Source organism: Apodemus sylvaticus, chromosome 2 (genome assembly GCF_947179515.1).
Source record: "Apodemus sylvaticus chromosome 2, mApoSyl1.1, whole genome shotgun sequence".
Classification (NCBI taxonomy): Eukaryota; Metazoa; Chordata; class Mammalia; order Rodentia; family Muridae; genus Apodemus; species Apodemus sylvaticus.
The window spans coordinates 13,979,264-13,987,928 of NC_067473.1; the positions used below are offsets into that span (position 1 = coordinate 13,979,264).

Here is an 8,665-nt window from a genome sequence, read left to right on the forward strand (position 1 = left end):
GAGACAGCATTGAGTACAGCCACACACAGCAAAAGTGTGGCTAATGTTTCATCAAAATGGTCAACACTGGGACCTTCAGGACAACCCTTAAGGCTATGGGAAAGAGCTCTAGATACAAGAGCTCGAAAATATATAATATCTCAACCATGCAAAATATACAAATGTAATGAATTATGAGGGGCTTCATGAGTCTAAAGGAGCAAAGGCACTAATGAGCCAACTTGTCAGAAAGATACAAAAGTAGGTGGATTCCAGAGTTCAAGACCAGCCTAGGACAAAATGAGGAGGTGAGGCCCAGGTGTAGTAGAAATGGTAATTTCAGGGCAGGATCCCAGCCTAACTTATCATGTGTACTTAACAAAGGCAGACAGATCTCTGAATACTTTTTCAATGATAAGAAGAACAAAACAAAACAAAACAAAACAGAAAAGAAAAAACACATGCTAGCTGTCACTTAAAAATTGGAGTAAATGGAGTGGATTGAAAGGTAAAATAAAAGACTGGACCTGTGTTCGGCAGATGAGCTATCCAGAGAATTTTTAGGATAAAAAGTATCAAGCAGAACACAGGTGAGTTCGGATCCACTTTGAGTTGGAGTTGTCCTTGTCTCTGCTCCTACACACCCCTTTTCTCAGAAGCCTTCTCCATGCTGAGGCTGGTCCTTGCACAGGAGACATAAACTGCGGAAAACACCTGCTAGCTCAGGGAGGTAACTTATTTATTTATTTTTAACAATATACAAAATATCCAGTCATAAACCTGATCCTCTAACTAAACTGCTAACTCTTTAGAAATCTATTTCTATCTGTGTCATTTTACAGGGCTAAATCACCTTTCTCTTGAGCTCCTCCAAACTCAAGAGGGTTTCTTAGCTTTCGTTCCTAGAATACTGTTTGACATGTGTCCTGTGGTTCTTGCAAACCAAGAGGGAGAATCATTATCTCTTACGCAGAGTGTCTTCCATAAGGCTCTACCAAGCACACACACACACACACACACACACACACACACACACACACAGAGAGAGAGAGAGAGAGAGAGAGAGAGAGAGAGGCTTACACTCTTAGTATGTTGCTGTTGTCGTGGGAGGGGTGAGAGGGGGTTCTAAGCCAAGTCAGTAGGAACTGGAATATTTCACCTTTCTGGAGAGCAGATGACTTTGCCAATGGTAGAATTTTGTATTCTACCAAAAACCACAGGACTCCCCACAAGCAACTTCCTTAGGAAGGATCGTCTCATTCTTTAGCATTTTTTTTAATCTATGGGGGCTTTTAGAGGCACACCCAAACTGCATCTCCTCAGGACAAACCAAATGCATCTTATATCTACTTAAGCTTTTATATTTTGCTAACAATTAGGTTTTCCATGTGGAATAATCAAATATTCCATAACAGGGAAGCTGCAATTGGGATCTAAATCAATTTTTAAAGTCAATAAAAGAATAAAAGACTATACACTATACAAAAGAGGAGACACCCTTACAAGTTTTAGTCTGCTCCAGAAATTTGACTATATTTTTGTGTTCTACCGAGAAACAGTAGTCTCCAATTATCATATTTTAAAATTTTTGGTCTAACATTTAGTCATGTGTGTTGATATGATACTACATTATTTTTGTTAAAGTATAAAATAAGAAAGCAGAAAACAGTCTTACCGAAATTGCATAGATCCTATAGAAGTTTTTTTTTTTGTTTCACAAACAACTTAGTTCTTTTTCACTAAAGTTTTGCAAAGCCAAAATTTAAATATTTTCTAGTCCACAGCATCATTAAGAGCAACACTTTTAGACCATATTAACAGTTATTGAGCAGGTTGTTTTAGTTGTTCCAATAACACTAACCTTTACTTCAAGTTTAGTAACCAGATAATAATAGACAGGTTTTGCTTGTTTATAGTTTTTTTAAATGTCACTTATTTACTATTTTGAGTGAAGAAGCACAAAAGACTGCTTATATGCTAGACAGAATTTGCATAATTATTGCAGCTGAAAACTGCACATATTTTAAAGACATTTTAATCATATAGAATGTTATGCCTACTTCATTTTTTGTTGTGATATAATCAACAGATAACTACACCAACCCCCCCCCCCCAAAAAAAAACAAAAAAAAAACCACTTTTGGAAAATCTATTAGATATTTCACTAATTTATGTGAACATCTAATAGAAGTCAAAACATATAAGGAATCTTTTTAGATTATGGTCATAGCTAAGAAAACTTAAGGATGTAATGAAGCCCAGAAGAGTGGTATGTGGGCTAGATCAGGGCTTGTAGGAAAAGTCTTTAAGAAAATCATCAACTTTAGCTGAAATCAGGGAGACAGTGCTGGATTATATGGCTTACAGGTGGAGAGCAAGCGTCAAGGAAACAGAGCAGTATGCTAAAAGTCTCGAGGAATGAAAGAAAGAGGTAAAATATGAAATAACAAGGAACCTTTGCAAAACTGTTCTTTATTTGTTCATTTTTGGCAGCCCTTGGCATATGTAAGTCTATGATGTTACATGATTCATTGATAATTATATTTCTGTCATTTGGGTTCTCAGTAAATGAATGTTTTGGTCAGTATACATCTATCTATCTATCTATCTATCTATCTATCTATCTATCTATCTATCTATCTATACATATATATCCTAGTTGATTATTTATTGCTATGAAAAGATACCATGACCCAAGCATCTTATACAAGAAAGTGTAAGACCTGACCCTCGGTCAGTGGTCCTTACTTACTTCAAGACAGACCCAAGTGAGACACCAAGACTCAGATCGATGCAAAAGCAAGAGGTTTATTTTGTGGTTCATCAGGGTCAACCCTCAAGCAGTTGAAGGCACCCCTAAATGGCTATTACAAGCAGTTTTTATACTTTTTAGGGGCACAGGTTACACCAACAAGGTTACAGTTCAAACTTATTGGCTAAGCATATTGGCCTTTAAATCTATTGGTTAGCAAGCATGACACTCATTTGAACTTTACCCAGGACTTTCCTGGGGGGTCAGGTAACTATCAGTCAGTACATTCTGAGAATTATTAACTCAAGAATGTTCCTGTGGGTGGAGAATGGAACTTGGTCTAGCTTTGAACTCAGGCGGGAGGGGAAAGCTGTAAGGAAGGTGAGGGACTGGAAAGAGCCCTTAGGGTCCTTCAATAACATTTAATTCAGAGAGTGGGTCCCTGGCCATTGTGGAAGAAAGCATGACAGGAACTGGAGCTATATCTGAGAGCATACATGTTAAAACAACAACCGGGGGTAGAGGGAGAAAGGGAGACTGGGTCTAGTGTGGATTTTGAAACCTCAAAGCCAGCCTTCAGTGACACACCTCCTCGACCAAGGCCATTCCTACTCCAACAAGACTTCCTAATCCTTCCCAAACAGCTCCACCAACTGGGAAACAACCATTCAAACATTTGAGTCTATGGGGACCATTCTCATTCAAACCACCACAGTGTACATGCATGGTTCGTTTTACAATCATAAGGAGTTAATCAGTTTTTTTTTTATCCTTTAAGACAAAAATAAGTACTATTGCATGTTGCATGAAATATTTAAAAAGTTGAACCAGTACATTCCTGTGTTTGTGCCTCTGCCCTGGTGGGCTGGCCTGCCATGCATTGGCAAGCAGTGGCTGACCTATTTTTATCTCATGGAGATTCTGACTCTGAACTCCACAATCTCTTCTCCTAGCTCCCTAGGTTCCCACTGGTGAGTCACTACCACGCCATCCCTGTGCTTCCAATCCCCCATGGCCTTTGTGAAGCATCTCAGGCAAACCCGCACGTGGCTACCATACCACTGAGTGAAAAAAACCACAACACAAACTTAGTTGAGAAACAATGGTAACTCAATCTCTGGGTGCAACAACTAAAAACTATTTTTTTAAGCCTTATTAAAATATGTTTCCTCCAGTACTAGGGAACTCATGACACTAGGAAACTCTAACAGCTACATCTTGCCTCCTGCTGTCCCAGCTCCAAAAGAAAGTAACTCTCTTCTCCTTCCTCCCTTCCTCCATCCAACCCAGATGCCCTGCCTATTCACCCAGTGATTGGCTCCTTTATTCATTAGAGGATTTTTTCACAAGAACAACACGACCCATCCACAACAATCGCATATAATAATGCATTCAAATATAACACATTTTAAATGGTAAATGGGATAAGAAAGAAATTAGGTAGACAATACCTTTCACTATATCCACAAATAATACAAATGTATTGGTGTAACCCTAACCAAGCACATGGAAGACCTGTGCAAGAACTTCAAATCTCTGAAGAAAGAAATTAAATAAGATATCAGAAGATGGAAAGATATCCTATGTTCATAGATCTGTAGGATTAATATAATAAAAGTGGCTATTCTACCAAAGGCAATCTACAGATTCAATGTAATTTCCATCAAAATTGAAACACAATCTTTTACATTCCTTAAAAGAGAAATTCTCAATTTCATATGGAAAAAGAAAACAAAACAAAACAAAAACAAAAAACAAAAAACAAAAATGCCAGGATAGCTAAGACAATATTGCATGATAAAAGAATCTCTGGTAGTATCATCATTCCTTATAATATGCCATAGGACAGAGTAATAGTAATAAATACTGCATGGTATTTGTCATAAAAACAGTCAGGCTGATCAATCGAAAACTCAGAAATAAACCCACACACTTATATATAACACAGTTTGAAATAAATCTTCTTTTTGGAAATCATTAACTATCACTCTTTCTTTCTTTTTTGCTTTTATTTATTGTTTAAAACACATGACTAAATAAGCCAACGTATAAAGAAATGTTTACAATTGTATGGCTAAAATAACAATTTCATAATTTTAATTATTTCTATAAGACTTCAATGATAAGGCCATTCAACAGTCCCAAGATGTTGAATCACTATTCTGGAATCTTAGGGGTGTCAGGTTCCTTTTCATAGAGGGAAGTGATTGTTGAGTTACCAACCAGTTTTTTCATAGCTCCTTAAAATAATGCAAAACTAAACTTCCTTGTCTGTTTTCTCTACTAAATGCTCAATGACATACTTTGCTCGGGAAAGGTTCTAGTTTAAGATGGTAATATATGTTGGCATTTTACATAAGCTATTTCTGGTTCTTCAGTAAAACCTATTAATAGTTGTATGGCATACTAAAATCACTTAGGTACTATGGCAAATTAACATTACTAGATAGCAGTCTTTGGAAATTTAAAGCCAAAAAATAAATTTCTTGAATACTCACAAAGTGTCTTATCAAACAAAGGGAGCTGAGACTACAGGAAACAGTTTGGATATTTAACAATCCATTTGTGTCAATCTGTCAAGGTGCGAGCCATGTGACTGGCTTGGGTCCCATGTCCTATCAAGGACAGGAAAGACCAGGTCACTTTAACAGATGGTTCTGTTGTATTATATTCATTATGGAAAGCAAAACTGAAGGAACAGGTGCCAGTCTGGACAATCAGAAGTGTTCGTCATATCCTTAATGTTAGGTAATCTTGAGGCATCATCTCAGAGGAAGACATTCCTCTCATATCTCAGAGGAAGCTTCCATAGACATGCATAGCTAACTCAAGACAGTGGGAAAGGGCCCTGCAGAGACTTTGGTTCATTTCTAAGACTGATGACAATGTTTTGAACTATTTAAAAATCTGTACTTCAATATGTTTTGGGAAACAAAATCTCCTTTAAGGTTAAAGAAACAGGTAACGATATTTGCTGTCTCTAATAATCAGCTTCACCATGTTTTAATTTTTCCAAATCTTCAAACTCAAAATTGCTTGAGTTTCTTCTCTGCTGGAGGAGTAGACTAAAGATCCAAAGAATGTCAAGTGAGTCAGCTGCTCCGTCCTTAGTTGTGGCATGAAGCTCTCAGACCAGAGTTGATGCAAATTGTACTGTGCTTGCTGGAAGTGAATACCCATTCCCAGGGGCTTCTGACCATTCCTAACCCATGGCAACGAAATCTATGATTATGGAGACCAGTAATGCCAAGAACTATGCATTAGAACTCTGCGTCATTGGCTAAAACAGCCCTACAATGCCCAAACCCTAGTAGCACTCTACAGGATTATCAGTGGACATCTTGGCTGGGTTTAGGGTATCGCTGTGGAACCTGGAAGTCAGTGGTTCCTCACTAGAGCCACTGACAGAACTATAAAGATTTGGGACTTGGCGAGTAGTACGTTAAAGCTGTCATTGACTGGCCACATCAGTACAATGTGTGGTATGATCATGAGTATGAGGATCTTACTTGTTCTCTTGTGGGGAAGACAAACAAATGAAGTGCTGGGATCTTGAATATACAGCACTATCATGGCTATCTAAGTGCAGTGTATGTTCTAGATTTGCATCCAAGGATTGATGTCCTGGAGACTTGTAGTCAAGATTCCATTGCTTGGATATTGGATATGAGAACTAAAGCCAGTGTACACACTTTGTCTGGACATATAAATGCAGTTGCTACTGTGAGATGACAAACTGCAGAGCTACAGATTATTACTGGAAGTTATGATATCAGAATATGATTATGGGATCTGGTGGCTGAAAAGTCCAGAGTAACACTGGTAAATTATAAGAAATCAGTCAGGGCTGTGGTCTTACATTTGCGACATTTCTGTCTAGTTCAATAGATAACATGAAACAGTGGAAATTCCCTGATTGAGGCTTCATTCAAAATCTCTCTGGTCACAATGCAATTACTGGCAGTCAGTGCTGATAGAGTATTTGTATCTGAAGCCCACAATGGCACTATGCACCTTTGGGACTGGAGAACTGGCTATAACTTTCAGCATGTTCATATAGCTGTACAACCTTTGAATGACAAATCAGGTATATTTGCTTGTTCTTTTGATCAATCAGAAAGTCTGTGTAAGGAACAAGAGAGATACGATACCATGGATGAATGTAACCATGGAAACCAAGCCTATAGTTTGTGCATGATTATGATAAGGTAAACCTCTGATGAAGTAAAGTGTGAACACTTTAATTATGATTGGCTAAGAGTTTCAAAACCCTCATCTGGCCACCATAACTCACTTACTCCTGGAGTCCCACAGAGATGTTGAGAGATCCGAGTTCACCGGCCCGGCCCAGAGGGTGGCACTGAAGCCAGCACTGCACTCTAGCACTTCTTGAAGCTTACCCGCTGCACTGTTAGTAAGCCAGGCTATGACATTGGTTGGGCCAGACTGGGTCTTAGTGTGAAAGGGTTAGCTCAGGAACTTTGGAAAGGTCATGGAACACTTGCCCCTCCCAAAAGAGAGAGACTAAAATACTTTCTTCAGACCACAGGGAGGTCCCTACGGCTTGGGGAGGCCCAGAGTTATTCTGAGACCATTGGCTCATTCCCTAACAACCAATTAGTTTAAAGGAAACAACAGTTCTGCCAATCACATTGTACCTAATGGTGGGTGCCCTGAGGACTGTGTAAGGGCCACTGTGTGGGCTGCACATGGTCATTCTCTCCCCATTTGTAGGGTGACCCCAGCATGCTAGATTAAATAAAATTCCTCTTGCTTTTAGCATCCATTCCTATCTCTACATTCCAAGTCTTAAGAGTGAAGTATGTGTGTGAACGAATGCAACCCCATTTTGCTACCTATTTGTCTATTGTTACTTAAAAATAAACTATCATAACCTGACCTCTGAGTCTGAGGCTACCTTCTTGCCTCTATCCTCAGCCCTGATTCCCAATAGTTGGTTACTAACAACTGAAGCTGATAAAGACATTAAAGTTTACAGAGAGGATGAGACCTTGACAGAAACTCACCCAGTCAGCTGGAAACCAGAAATTATCAAGAGAAAAAGATTTTTGTTGTCTTCATTGGTTATCCTGTTCTTCACTTGGTATTGAGGATATCCAGTCATTCATGAAAGCTCACTTGCAGAAAGCATTGCTGCTTTGTATTTTACAATAAACTGCTCCCCATGTCCAGAAAAAAAGAAAGAAAAGAAAAGAAAAAAGAAAAAAAGAAAGACATAGTAAGACAATGTCTGAGATCCACAAATCAGTTTCAGATTTAATATTATCCTCAAACAGATTCAATCTCTTTTTTATAACTCTGTCACACATATTCAAATATCCCAAGAAATATATATACCTATAAAATATAAGCATGCACAGAACTTCTGTGATCTTTCCTCTTTGTCAAAAACTACTTTCTTCTTAGCAAATTACTATGACATAGCCTTCAAGGGCCAGCTCAACTTATACTATGGATAAACAACTTTTTTTGCTCTCATAGGTTAAGAATGGGGCACAGTATGTTTTATCGTTTCTTCACAACTCTAGGCTTAAATAATTCTATATCTGGATTTGCTTATACTTGCTTCTACAATGTGCTAAATTTCTTGATAGGCAGAATTGATTTCTCACTACTCATACCAATATCAGCATTTCTTGACCATACTGATCGTATACCAGTGTAGACTATAAGCAGCAGTGACAAACCTGTACATCTAAGTGTAAATGGTGCTAGGCTTTCTGCTCATTGAAAATAAGAGGGCTGAGTCTGGCTGACTCCATGACAGGCTTCAAACTAGCAGTTCAGGAGTCTGGGCCTAGATCTCTGTTTCCTAGAACTGGGCAAGTCTAGGCAAGTACTACCAAAACCGTACCCATTGGGCGGCCACTGGGCCACCTAAGGCAAGGGCAGAGAGTCAGCAACAGTTTCCAG

At 38.5% G+C, this 8,665-nt stretch overlaps 1 pseudogene; it reads left to right on the forward strand.

The window, feature by feature from the left end:
* LOC127677248 (pleiotropic regulator 1-like) overlaps positions 1-8,417 on the forward strand; it is a 39,393-nt pseudogene extending 30,976 nt beyond the window's left edge.
* The last annotated feature ends 248 nt before the right edge of the window (positions 8,418-8,665 follow it).